Source organism: Schistocerca piceifrons, chromosome 9 (genome assembly GCF_021461385.2).
Source record: "Schistocerca piceifrons isolate TAMUIC-IGC-003096 chromosome 9, iqSchPice1.1, whole genome shotgun sequence".
In the NCBI taxonomy this organism is placed as follows: domain Eukaryota; kingdom Metazoa; phylum Arthropoda; class Insecta; order Orthoptera; family Acrididae; genus Schistocerca; species Schistocerca piceifrons.
In genome coordinates, this window is record NC_060146.1 from 216,246,228 (window position 1) to 216,261,028 (window position 14,801).

The following is a 14,801-nucleotide window of genomic DNA, read 5'->3' on the forward strand; positions in this document are numbered from 1 at the left end:
TATTTGTATGGAGTGTAGCCATGTGTGGAAGTGAAACGTGGACGATAAATAGTTTGGACAAGAAGAGAATAGAAGCTTTCGAAATGTGGTGCTACAGAAGAATGCTGAAGATTAGATGGGTAGATCACATAACTAACGAGGAAGTATTGAATAGAATTGGGGAGAAGAGGACTTTATGGCACAACTTGACTAGAAGAAGAGATCGGTTGGTAGGACATGTTCTGAGGCGTCAAGGGATCACCAATTTAGTATTGTAGGGGAGCGTGGAGGGCAAAAATCGTAGATGAAGACCAAGAGATGAATACATTAAGCAGATTCAGAAGGATGTAGGTTGCACTAGCTACTGGGAGATGAAGAAGCTTGCACAGGATAGGGTAGCATGGAGAGCTGCAGAAAACCAGTCTCAGGACTGAAGACCACAACAACAACAATCCCTCAGGAGTGCATCCAACAACTCACTCAATTAATGCCAAGCCGTATAACTGCTGCCGTAAGAACCAGAGGTGAACCGATGCGTCATTGACTTGCTCAATTTGTGAAGCTCTATCTCCTGAATATAAATTGCAGTCATTTGTTTCTTTGTACAAGTATATCACACCTACCGATTTCCGTCCCTTTCCGATAATTCCTCCGTGGTACGTTGGTGCATTTCTTTTTTTCCTTTCTATTACAGTCTACGGTGAACTTGAACGTGGTGTCTACACGAGGAAAGCTTAAAGGAGCACAGCTGTGGATGAACGCTGAAAAATTGCAGGGTTGCGGAATGACTTCATAAAGAAGAGAATTCAAGAGAGAGCTGAAGTCAGGTATTACGTGAAAGGCAGAGACAAAGGCTCATGAATAGCACATATAGATGTTATGAAAGTAATGTCATAAACCGCTGGTATGCACAGTTAACCCATCGAAGACTACATAATGATTATCACGTATTCTAACCAACGCGCACAACGTAGAAAGAACTAACATTCACTCAGTGAAACACAGTGGTAAAAGCACGTCCCATAAATAAGGCTGACAAATTACGTAACATACAGGGTGAAAAGTATTTAAACCGACAAACTCTGGGAGGTTGTAGGGGACATCAAAACAAATATTTTTCCCTAATGTCATTTTTCCCTATGAGGATTATTTATACCGGTGGAGGCCGAATTACGCTCTTCAGTTGTTAGAGGCCGTATTAAGATCTTCAATTGTTAAAGGGCGTATTATACTCTTCAGTTGTAAGAAACTGTTGTCCACAAGTGTGGTAGTGCATTGTCTCTGTTTACTAATGGAGCGATACACCTGGAGGGAGTACACCGATATGTATGGTTGGTGCGTACTACGTAGCGCACCACCACCACCACGGACGAGCTGCATGGTGGGTTAATCAACAACAATATCCTATTCGCCCTATTCCACATCATACAGCCTTTGCTGATGTGTACCAACGTCTGCGTGAGACCGGGTCATTTAGCAGATTACCTGGAACAAGCCTGGCCGGCCGGAGTGACCGTGCGATTCTAGGCGCTACAGTCTGGAACCGCGAGACCGCTACGGTCGCAGGTTCGAATCCTGCCTCAGGCATGAATGTGTTTGATGTCCTTAGGTTAGTTAGGTTTAAGTAGTTCTGAGTTCTAGGGGACTGATGACCTCAGAAGTTGAGTCCCATAGTGCTCAGAGTCATTTGGAACAGTCCTTCGAGGGCAATTGTTACGTCCATTTCACTTACAGCGTGTTCACAACCTGGAACCAGTTGATTGTCCACCCAGAGCACAGTTTTCGAAGTGGTACCTGGAACAGTGTGAAATGCATCCTATATTTCCATCCTCTGTGTTGTTTACCAATGAAGCAACGTTCAGGCGTGATGTAGTCTTCAACATGCGCAATTCGCATGTTGGGAGTGAGATTCGTCTCGCTTTAAGTGGGCTGTTTAGGTTTTTATGTTGGTAACGCCACGTAGCGCTCTGTATGAAAATCACTAACTGTGCTGTGTGCAGTCTGTGGCTGGTTTGCATTATTGGAATTTGCTATTGTAGTGTTGGGCAGTTGGATGTGAACAGCGCGTAGCGTTGCGCAGTTGGAGGTGAGCCGCCAGCAGTGGTGGATGTGGGGAGAGAGATGGCGGAGTTTTGAGAGCGGATGATCTGGACGTGTGTCCATCAGAGAGAGTAAATTTGTAAGACTGGATGTCATGAACTGATATATATATTATGACTTTTGAACACTGTTAAGGTAAATACATTGTTTGTTCTTTATCAAAATCTTTCATTTGCTAACTATGCCTATCAGTAGTTAGTGCCTTCAGTAGTTAGAATCCTTTATTTAGCTGGCAGTGTTGGCGCTCGCTGTATTGCAGCAGTTCGAGTAACGAAAATTTTTGTGAGGTAAGTGATTCATGAAAGGTATATGTTATTGTTAGTCAGGGCCGTTCTTTTGTAGAGATTATTGAAAGTCAGATTGCGTTGCGCTAAAAATACTGTGTGTCAGTTTAGTGATGATCAGAATAAGTAAACAGAGAAATGTCTGAGTACGTTCAGTTTTGCCCAGCTGTTTGAAAATCAAATAACGTAAGGGGTTTACCAGCACAGTAATTCACTAATTTTTCTAAGGGGACGTTTCACCGCTGTTGCAGGATCTTTTTCCGGCCGCAGCGATGTCGGAGATTTGATGTTTTACCGGATTCCTGATATTCATGGTACACTCGTGAATAGCTGTATGGGAAGATCCCCACTTCATCGCTGCCTCGGAAATACTGTGTCCCATAACTCGTGCGCTGACTGTAACACCGCGTTCAAACTTGATAACATGCCTTTGTAGCAGCAGTAACCCATCTAATAACTCCGTCAGACACTTGCTGTCTTGTAGAGGCGTTGCCGACAGCAGCGCCGCATTCTGCCCGTGGTGCTTCATTGTATATGACACGAGAGTCGTTTGTAACAGACGGCTTTCAACATATCCGAGTTAATTACCGCTACAGCTGGCTGTACGATTCACTCTGTCGAGTAGCACACGCTCCGAGCTAAAGTTACGCCAGACTAGAGATGGGCAAACTCCTTCATCCTTGGGAACTAGCTCACGGCTGATCGTTCTTTTTTGGGAACCGTTCATTTTTACTCGTTCGCCGTTCGTTTGTGCTTGGTATATGGTTCTAATAAAAAATTGAAAACCAGTAGTGTAGGTGACTGAAGGATGGAGGGCACCAAGAGGGGGCACTTGGCTCCCCCCTGGAGTACAGAGTTTTTATTCATTACAGAATTCTTACACACTTTTAGAAGTAATTTCTGTGATTCTGCAGAACCTCTCGTTTAGCCAACCGTAGCCTTATGTGGCTGATCGCAGGGAAATAATATAGGGTGGCGCACGGAAAACCGGCCCCGAGTACAGACTGCTCGCCAATTACGGACGATGTGTTGCCCGTTACGAGCAGATACAACAAACAGATAAACATGTAATAATTACGCAGTAAAGAAATAACAAGCTAATGCAAGCAACAATTGCGAAACAATCGATGACGATGTGTAGAGAGCTGGAGAAGAGAACACGAAAATCTCACGCGACACTCACGGGCTATAGCTCATGTAGTCTTGTAAATCTGTTGGTGGCTGTTTCCCAACTTAATAGACCACAAGTGGCTTGTATAAAATTCTTCGTTTCGACTTCCACTACATAGCTATGCTACGTTGTAAACAATAATCATTTACACCCTGTATATACTTAACGTTGTCTCTGAGTTCGTAGGCGAAGTAAATTTTATGGAAGCATAAAATAAAATGTGGTTCTCTGATCATACTTGCGTCACACGCTTAGTAAAAATTAGGTTTTTATCTTGCATTATTAAAGTTAATGCAGCAATAATAATAATAATTAAGTTCGCAGTAATAAAGGTTTTGGTTTGAAAGCTCCTTCTGAACAAATGTTTTTGAGATAATAAGCAAATGCGATTTTATGGCAATGTATGTCTTTTCAAATGGAGAGGCACCGCTTTTCCTACTGAGCCAAAATGACCCTGAACCCACTTCTTTTCCAAAGAAACCAAACAAGCAGGTAATGCAAATTGGAAACAACCAAACTTGAAAATAATTAGAGCCTTCCAAAATGTATTGTTTTGTATATGAAAGATATGTGAAAATCGTTTTATATGAATTTTCTTACACTAAAAATTGAGCAAATTATTGAAAGTTAGCTGCTAAATGAAGCCGATGAAACTACAAAATATATGAATAACAAAAAAGACTTGCCTTGTTATAAGTATGTCTTTTGCTGTTCATCGATATAATGAAGTGAGCTGATATGCCCTTTTGTTACCTGAAAAGACGTACCTATTACGTACAATGTAATTTTTATGTAATTTACGTAACTGTGAAATACTTTTTGGTTACCGGTCGTGAACTCTGAATAGCCAGAACCAAGTGCAAGAACAGTTTGGAACACGTGTAAAATAGGCGAGCACAGTGAACGAAACGAACAACTGGATACAGAACTAACTAGGAGCAGTCGGCAGTGGAACTGAGACAGGTGGTCATGCGAAGAACGACGAGTGCGGCCGAGGGAGACCGAGACTGAGACGAGCACGCGACCGAGGCTGGAACGAGAACTGCCGAAGTGACCGCTGCGACCGAAGTGAACTACACTCCTGGAAATGGAAAAAAGAACACATTGACACCGGTGTGTCAGACCCACCATACTTGCTCCGGACACTGCGAGAGGGCTGTACAAGCAATGATCACACGCACGGCACAGCGGACACACCAGGAACCGCGGTGTTGGCCGTCGAATGGCGCTAGCTGCGCAGCATTTGTGCACCGCCGCCGTCAGTGTCAGCCAGTTTGCCGTGGCATACGGAGCTCCATCGCAGTCTTTAACACTGGTAGCATGCCGCGACAGCGTGGACGTGAACCGTATGTGCAGTTGACGGACTTTGAGCGAGGGCGTATAGTGGGCATGCGGGAGGCCGGGTGGACGTACCGACGAATTGCTCAACACGTGGGGCGTGAGGTCTCCACAGTACATCGATGTTGTCGCCAGTGGTCGGCGGAAGGTGCACGTGCCCATCGACCTGGGACCGGACCGCAGCGACGCACGGATGCACGCCAAGACCGTAGGATCCTACGCAGTGCCGTAGGGGACCGCACTGCCACTTCCCAGCAAATTAGGGACACTGTTGCTCCTGGGGTATCGGCGAGGACCATTCGCAACCGTCTCCATGAAGCTGGGCTACGGTCCCGCACACCGTTAGGCCGTCTTTCGCTCACACCCCAACATCGTGCAGCCCGCCTCCAGTGGTGTCGCGACAGGCGTGAATGGAGGGACGAATGGAGACGTGTCGTCTTCAGCGATGAGAGTCGCTTCTGCCTTGGTGCCAATGATGGTCGTATGCGTGTTTGGCGCCGTGCAGGTGAGCGCCACAATCAGGACTGCATACGACCGAGGCACACAGGGCCAACACCCGGCATCATGGTGTGGGGAGCGATCTCCTACACTGGCCGTACACCACTGGTGATCGTCGAGGGGACACTGAATAGTGCACGGTACATCCAAACCGTCATCGAACCCATCGTTCTACCATTCCTAGACCGGCAAGGGAACTTGCTGTTCCAACAGGACAATGCACGTCCGCATGTATCCCGTGCCACCCAACGTGCTCTAGAAGGTGTAAGTCAACTACCCTGGCCAGCAAGATCTCCGGATCTGTCCCCCATTGAGCATGTTTGGGACTGGATGAAGCGTCGTCTCACGCGGTCTGCACGTCCAGCACGAACGCTGGTCCAACTGAGGCGCCAGGACAATGAATTCACGGTGTTCTTATTTCAATTTCCAGGAGTGTATGAACCGATCTTTCCTTGGAATTCATTCCTCGGTCTTTTCGTTCATCTTGGTGAACCGTTCCTTTGCACCCGTTCGTTCGCGAACTACCCATCTCTACGCCAGACACGTCTTAAGGCTCAGTGACGTTCATTACATTGTTAGGATGGCCCTTTTTTTTTGTGCTCTGAAATCCGTGAAGGCCAGCAGCAACACTGACGAGCTCGTACGCCCCCCGCCGAACGTCTTCGTAACCATCTTCAGCAGCACCGCCCCTGGATCACTTGTCGTCCTCTGTCCCAAATACCGCACAGTGGGCGAGATGGAACCCGCTACGCGCCTACACAGCCGACCTACCTGCAGCTACCTGTTCGCGCGGCGCTGTCACAGAGGCGGGCTCCAGACAGCGCGGTCGCCGCATTCCAGACTGCCGGCTCCAGAGGTGGACGGTTGATTCACAGAACACGGGAATCCTCTCAGGGGCGATGAAGCCCTGCTGATAAGGCCCCACGTGGGCGTGTACAGGACACGCAGCCACGGGCCACCGCCGTGGTGAGGCGCGTGTCCCCAGCCTCCCACGCGGCATCGACGTCTGCATCAGCAGTGACACCGGAGAGGGCCGCAAAACCCCGGCCTGCTCTCTGCTCTACACGGGCCTCCATAAATATGTTACTCAGCGTCGCTGCCCAGCCTGGAATCGTCTCTCTGGCACCTGAATTTACAGCGTGTAAACAATGGCTGTTTACAACGTATCACAGTGATGTGGAAGAAGGTGATAGGAACAATTTTCTACTGCACACTTGAGATCTATAAAGCTGGAAAACAATCTGAAAGGCAACATAAGCTAAAGGGCATGCGCGTTACGTAAGATTTCTACAGGGTGTCCCTTTTAATTTCAGACGAGTAAATATCTCGTAAATCGCACGGAAAACATGTTCTAGGTTCTAACAACCCTACCACAACAACAAAGGTCAAAAATTATGTATGATTTTTAGTGTTGCTCACGCTGCTAAATATTGCATTTTCGGGCAACAACAAAGTTACATTATGTGGCAGGTGTCATTAGAGCACAGTTAATACAGTCATTCCATGAAATAATGGATAAACTAGGCACTCATCTTTTCGTGTTTGGCCGGCCGCGGTGGTCTAGCGGTTCTAGGCGCTCAGTCCGGAGCCGCGCGACTGGTACGGTCGCAGGTTCGAGTCCTGCCTCGGGCATGGATGTGTGTGATGTCCTTAGGTTAGTTAGGTTTAAGTAGTTCTAAGTTCTAGGGGACAGATGACCATAGTTGTTAAGTCCCATAGTGCTCAGAGCCATTTGAACCATTTTTTTTTCGTGTTTCCCACTCTGGTCTCGTTGTGAACTCATGGCTCAATCGTCGAAAATCTAGGTGGTGATGATTCCAAGCTCGAATGGAAAAAGGCCTAGGTGTTATTCTCCGATATTCAAAAGTTGTATAGATGTGTTTCATAAACCATTCTTGAAGATAAAACTTTTGAAAGTTAGCACAATGGCGATGTAAAAAAAGTAATCAGCACTCCGAATTGAAATTACACTTCTTTTTTATTACTTTTGTTGCAATATAACGTAAGTCACAAAACATCACTACACAATATAAAACATACTTGAAAACATCTTCCTCACTGTTAAAGTTCACGTTTTATAAAATGACTGCAATTTTTGTCTTTCCAACATGACGTCCAAGACTTGACTTTTCTAATAACCGCTTACGCCCCCAAAAATCAGAGTTACAAGTACGACAAAGATCATAGTGACAAAAGAAAGAATACACATAAGAATAATATCATTGCAATATAAACACATCGATGTATCAAAGTACCTCTACATTAATGAAATCAAATCTGAATGTTGTCTCAGAAATATGTTACCTAATTTACAGAAACACAGTAGAATATTGCTGGTATGGAGAGGTTGAGTTGAGGTGCCGTAATGGTTACGTAATTCAAGTACCATTACAAGGTGAAAAATTAATTTTAATAAACTTTTTCTCTTTTCGCTTTTTCGTCTAATAAGTGAAAGTTTGATTTCATTTTTTTACACGTCGACTGTCATTGAAGGGTTTTACTTTTATTTAATATTGTCCCGGCTAAGTATCAGTTTGATTACTTTCAAAACCCAATGTTAAACGTGGGTCACTACACGTATAGTCTTCCCAACTCTGAGAGAAAAAATCTTTAGTAGCTTTACTACCAATGTTTACAGACGACGGTACTTTAACCTTTCGTTCAATTGTTTTAGTTACGAATCGCTAGTTTGTTCTTGGCATAGATCATGTAACCTTAACGTTTATTAATCTAAGTTAAATTAATGTTCAAGACTTGTATTATATTTCAAATTAACAATGTCAGTTTATTGACAAGAATTATTAATAAATAGGTTCACTCATACGATCTCATTCAAAGAAGTTCTGTAATTAGATGTCTACGTAGGATTCCCGCTAGCATCAGAGATGTTAGATAATATCCTGTCACTTTCGGTAAATAAGTTATTTCTATTTAATATCCGCAAACTGCCATTAACTATGATCACTAGTCGCGTGAAGTTAAAGTTTCCCACTATCACAATTCAAAGTCCAAATCCGGTTAATATTCTCAATTCAGTAAAGCGTTTAAATATTCACACGAATTGACATTAAAGCCAAAGAGATTACTATTCACCTTCCCGTTTATTTACTCTGATAAATGTCCAAATTGAAGTCTTGAATTGACAATCCTCAAAAACAATCTCTTCATGATCTATTCTTGATCCCCGTTTAATAAAGTCCCAATTGTTGTCCTCTAAAGCTGTACGTCCTAAATAACTTTCAAACTAGAACAGACTAGAGACTGCAGTATCGTAATTACAACGTATGGCTATTTATACTTTAATAAACACTATCTTTGGTGTCCCAGACCTACGTTGTATGACTATAATATTGATTTTCTTACGGTTGGAATAACCAATATTTTAAAATTTTCTACTGTTTTTCCCCCTTCCCATGTTTTTAATATTTATAATTAAATTTTCCTCTTCTTTTCTTTTGCTTTCTATACTAGATATTTCCCTCTATTTCTTTTTTATTTATTTTTCGTAATTGCTACTTGTGGAGGAACTTAGGTCATTTTGTGAATTGATATTTTAAGCACATGGGAGCTAATTTGGGAGCTATTTTTGGTTTTTCAACACCGAGAGGCGCTGTAGGTGTCACAGCTACAGCTGGGCACCTTCTGAACTCCACTCCTGCGCTGGCTGCGTCAGCTTCGTATTTCCAGATGGGAGCCCCCTCCCCCTTCCAATTTTTATTCCACATTCAGATTTTACGCCAATGAGTATGTACGATTTACTCACACCACTGTTTCCCATATGTGTTAAATGGCGCTGTAATCGAAAAACCTCAAGTGTGTCTGTTATTGTAATTAAGAACCGGCGCATTTGATTCTGCAGTTCACTGTAGAGTGTTGACGAAGATGCGAGCATCTGGAACGGGTCCCCAGATGTACGAGTGACTGTAAGACTTCTCGAGTGATAGAACCCAGTGTGCTGTCCTTGACGGCGATGGTTTATGAGAGACGCAGGCATCGCCTGGACTGCACCAGGGGAATGTGATAGGGTCACTATTGTTTTCTGTATACATAAACGATCTGGCGGGCAGCGTGGCCATAATCTGCGGCTGTCCGCTGACGGTGCTGTGGTGTACGGAAGTTGTCGAAGTTGACTGCCTGTAGGGGGAGGCGACGTTCCTTAGACAGATTTGAAGTTGGTGTGACGAATTTCAGCTGACTCTAAATGAAGAAAAATACACTCATGATCATAAATTAAGGATAATTGCAGGATGTGGTGCCACACAACGTGGCACTACACAAAACTGGCGCTAATAGCATAGGCACTTAGGAAACACACACGACACGGATCTGTAACTCCACGATATTGGTGATAAGTTGAGAAAACCGTCCCGAATCACATGTGCTACAAAACAACACTGTTTCTTGTGCATGTACCCTGCGTCAGTATGGGATATGCTCACGTGCTCTGTAGAACAGCCAGGCCACTCAATTTTCCTGATATCTTCTGTTTCAAAGGTACTCCACCACGATGACAGCTCGGTGGGGCCCTGCGTTATCATCCATCAGGAGGAAGGTGGGACCCTCTGCAAACCTGAAAAGGCGGACATACTGGTGCAAAATGACGTCTCGATACACCTGACCTGATACAGTTCCTCTGTCAAAGACGTACAGGGGTTTACGTGCACCAATCATAATCCCACCCAACACCATCAAACCACGACCTCCATACAGATCCCTTTCAAGGACATTAAGGGGTTGGTATCTGGTTCCTGGTTCACGCCAGATGAAAACCCGTCGAGAATCACTGTTCAGACTATACCTCGACTCGTCCGTGAACATAACCTGGGACCACTGGTCCAATGACCATGTACTGTGTTCTTGACACCGGGCTTTAGGGGCTCTCATGTAACCAGGGGTCAGTGGAATGCACCTTGCAGGTCTCTGGGCGAATAAACCATGTCTGTTCAGTCGTCTGTAGACTGTGTGTCTGGAGACAACTGTTCCAGTGGCTGCGGTAAGGTCCCGAGCAAGGCTACCCGCATTACTCCGTGGCGGTCTACGGGCACTGATGGTGAGATATCGGTCTTCTTGTGGTGTTGTACACTTGGACGTCCCGTACTGTAGCGCCTGGACACGTTTCCTGTCTGCTGGAATCGTTGCCATAATCTTGAGATCACACTTTATGACACACGGAGGGCCCGTTCTTCGACCTGCTGTGTTTGACCAGCCTCCAATCGCCTTAGTATTCTACCTCTCGTAACGTTATCAATATGTGTTCTTTGAGCCATTTTCAACGCACTGCCACCATTAGCACGTCTGAAAACGTCTGCACACTTACTCACTCCACTGTACTCTAACATACACCAACACACCTCTGCGTATGTGGACTGCTGCCAGCGCCACCGTGCGACGACCGCAGGCCAAATGCACCGCATGGTCAGACCCCGAGGTGATTTAAGCCCGCAAACCGCCCTCCAGAGCATTGTTTCACCATGTATCAGCATTATCCTTAATTTATGAGCATGAGTGTGTAAGTCAATGCGGATAGTAGCACCAACAGATCCGCAATGTTGGATACAGCATTAGTTGTGTCTTGCTTGACAGTCGCATCGTTTAAATATCTGGGCGTAACGTTGCAAATCAGTATGAAATATAGCGAGCATGTGAGGATTATGGTAGGGAAGGAGAATGGTCGATTTCGGTTTACTGGGAGAATTTTAAGAAAGTGTGGTTCGTCTTTAAAGGAGACCTATTCTTGAGTATTGCTGGTGTGTTTGGGATCCGCACCAGATAGGATTAGAAGTAGACATCGAAGCAATTCAGAGGCGGGCTGCTAGGTTTGTTACCGGTAGGTTCTAACATCACTCAAGTGTTGCAGAGATACTTCGGGAACTCCGATGGGAATCCCTGAAGGGAAGGCGACGTTCTTTTCGCTAAACACTACTGAGAAAATTCAGAGAACTGGCATTTGAAGCTGACTGCAGAACTATTCTACTGCCACCGATATCCAATTCGTGTAAAGACCACTAACATAAGATAAGAGAAGTTAGGGCTTGTACGGAGACATATAGAAAGTCGTTTTTCCCTCGTTCTATTTGTGAGTGAGACAGGAAATGAAACCACTAATAGTGCCACAGGGTATCTTCCGCCACGTATTTGTCGGTGGTTGCGGAGTATTGACGTAGATATAGTCACTTTTGATGCTCCTGGAGAATGATTGTTTTACAAGTTCCTGAAGTTCTGAAAGCAAAATTTGGCGGGATATTTGACGGCTATCTTCAGTCGTCTGCAAATTCAGGTTTTTCTACATTTCCACGACACTCTAGTGTGGAGAACAAAACTGTGACCATTCCTGCTGCTCCTACTTGCATCTGTCCGGTATTTCCCGTCAGTGGTATTTTCTTTCTTTTCCTTTTTTGGCCCTCACACTCTAGAGCAATGTTCTAGGCTAGGTCGCACGAGTGTTTTGTAAGCAGTATCGTTTGTCGGCTGACTGCATTTTCCCCGTATGGTACTAATGTACCAAAGAGTGCCTTCTGCCTTATCAGCGACCGAGCCTATGTGTTCATTCCATTCGACATCCGTACAAATTGTTGTACCTAGATATTAGTGTGAGTCGACAATCCAACCCTGTGCTCTGTCTCTAAAGACCTCATCCTCGACGAACATTAATCCCTAATCTTCCTTCCTTCCTTCCTTCCTTCATAGCATTTTGCAGGTCAAGGCTACTGTTCATATATGCACTACAAACTGCAAATTTGATCACTTTCCGTGGTGTAATAAATATTACTGAAGACGCTAGTATCCAAGTGGTTGCAACATCGTATGCCCAGTAGCACTGGCGACCGATTTATTCGTCCTTTTTTTTTTTTTTCACCTTCCGTTTTGGACATCCAGGGACCATGTGATAATATCAGTTGCTTCAGCGTTCTTCCATATTCCTAACAAAGCTCTTTTTTTATTTTTTGGACTGCTCTACACCTGTTCTCCTACTCCTACTGCTTTGGCATCGTTCTTAGTTTAACACTTTCCTTCTCAAAATTTCTCTTCCTGCTGCTTCTTTTGTTTTATGTTGCGTATTGCCAAATCTTTTTGAAATTCTCAGAGCCTCCTTATTAGTATCTTTTTCCAGAGAGTGAGTGTGATACGTTTTTGACACTGATACCATTTTAAAACCTTGGTAGTTGCTCACCAATCTTCTAAATTTGTTCCTGTCAGGAATTTTTCTCTCTGAGATGCCAATCTACCTAAGATTTTTTTCACATTTTTTGAACCATTTCGGCCTTGTTTTCTTTCATTGAATGAAACTCCACATTCTTTTTGTTAGTCGGACACCGTCCATTTTCGTGAGATGACCGTAAAATTACAATTGCCTTTTCTTAACGGATGCTGTGATAGGTTCTGTCTTGCTGTACAAGTCCTCATTTTCTCTCATTGTCCATCAACCCATCGATAACCTAGGATTTTCCTTAACATCTTACGCTTTCGCTTTTCCAGCCGCTCAGCTTGACCTTGTCTATTCATAGTCAAAGTTTCGAACATGTATAAGCCCTCAGATGTTACAACTGTATTATAATGTCGTATTTCATTTCCCCAGTACCACCCATATCTGAGAGGCTTTCCCCTATTCGCCAACAGGGGAGGCAACGGATGGGAGATCTAAGAGTATTAATTATATCTCTGATTACTTCGTTGGTTGGTGACATATGTCCATTCATCGCGTCTTTAGTGAGCTTGCATAACAATACCTTGTATCACAGGTTAAGTACTTGTCATTTCATCATAATCACAATTCAAGTTCTCACTTATCTGCTACCCTAGCTGTGCCGATCCATAAAATAAAAATATTCGCAAACTGCTTATCTGTCTCTTTCGTCAGCCTCTGGAACAGACTACCCTATTCTCTGTGCTGCTGCGTTGAAATTGAAGTCAAACAGTGAAGCAAATTCTCACATATTCGCCCAGTCACGTTTCTATCTCTTCACGCTTCTCATACAGTCAAATCACTTTCTTTTCCTCTCTCTTCATTAATTTTGCTTTGTTACGTTCTTCTTCCTGTCGCTCCCTCACCCCTTCTATCCTGTCCGCAGCTATTAGTGCGCTTATGGTATTAATAAGTCTTAACTCTTGCACTCGTCATTAGAGAATATAAATTCTGTTTTGTCGTGTACCAGTTAGGCAACGGCCTTGCCGCAGTGGATACACCGGTTCCCGTCAGATCACCGAAGTTAAGCGCTCTCGGGCCTGGTCCGCACTTGGATGGGTGACCATCCAGGCCGCCATGCGCTGTTGCCATTTTTCGGGTTCCACTCAGCCTCGTGATGCCAATTGAGGAGCTACTCGACCGAATAGTAGCGGCTCCGGTCAAAGAAAACCGTCATAACGACCGGGAGAGCGATGTGCTGACCACACGCCCATCCTATCCGCATCCTCATTGTGGTTGACACGGCTGTCGGATGGTCCCGATGGGCCACTTGTGGCCTGAAGGCGGAGTGCAAGTACTAGTTATGTCGTAGTAATTTCCGAATGTTAGATCCTGCATTAGACGCAGGCTATAAAATGCTTGTCGTTGCGAATGCAATGCAAAATGCTTAGAATGCGTGGTTAGATGTAACAGATGACCTGATAGCAATAATTCTTCAAACTTAAATAACTCAATCCATAATATCATCTCGATTATCATGGTTACATTTATTCAAACTACTACAGCACAAAAAATTAATGAATTCTCTCCTCTCTCTCTCTCTCTCTCTCTCTCTCTCTTTTGCTATAGTATATGCCTGCACTGAACTCTGCACACGAGATTCTGAACGCGACCTAGACTAGGAGGGCAAGCAAACGTTCCCATCTATGATTTGTTTCCGGTAGATGAGATCTACTGGGTAATACATACGCGGTCGCATTAATCAGTAGATATGACTGGGACACTGTATACGTTCGTCAACTCTTACGACCGCTGTGGAAAGACCAGATCAATCTGAAACAGTGAAACCCAAAATGTCACGTACCTTTGGAGTATACAGTCAATGCCGAAATCAATGCGTTGGATAGGGATGACAAAACAAACACACACACACACACACACACACACACACACACACACACACACAGAGGGAGAGAGAGAGAGGATATGCTGTAGAGTCATTAAAAGCATTTCCGTCACAATATGCGTGTCAGGATGCATCCAGCACGCCTTGTTTGCGTATCCATTACGCAAGGGGAAATACAACTGCGGCGACACGCCGTGTCCAAAGCCCCCCGGCGAGTAGTTATGTATTCTGTTTTTCTCCCGTTTCCGTTTGTTTACTTAATGAAGCAAACCGTGTGAGCTCAAATAATACCAGCCGCACGTATTAATAAACAGGTGCGTGCAGTGGTACTGGACAAACAACAGCAAAGCCATATCAGCTGCCCCTTAGTCCGATTGCGGTGGGATTCAACTCCTAAACTGT

General features: G+C 44.5%; 1 pseudogene; it reads left to right on the forward strand.

Annotated features, from left to right (window-relative positions):
- Positions 1-13,526: 13,526 nt before the first annotated feature.
- Positions 13,527-13,644, forward strand: LOC124717461 (annotated as a pseudogene).
- The last annotated feature ends 1,157 nt before the right edge of the window (positions 13,645-14,801 follow it).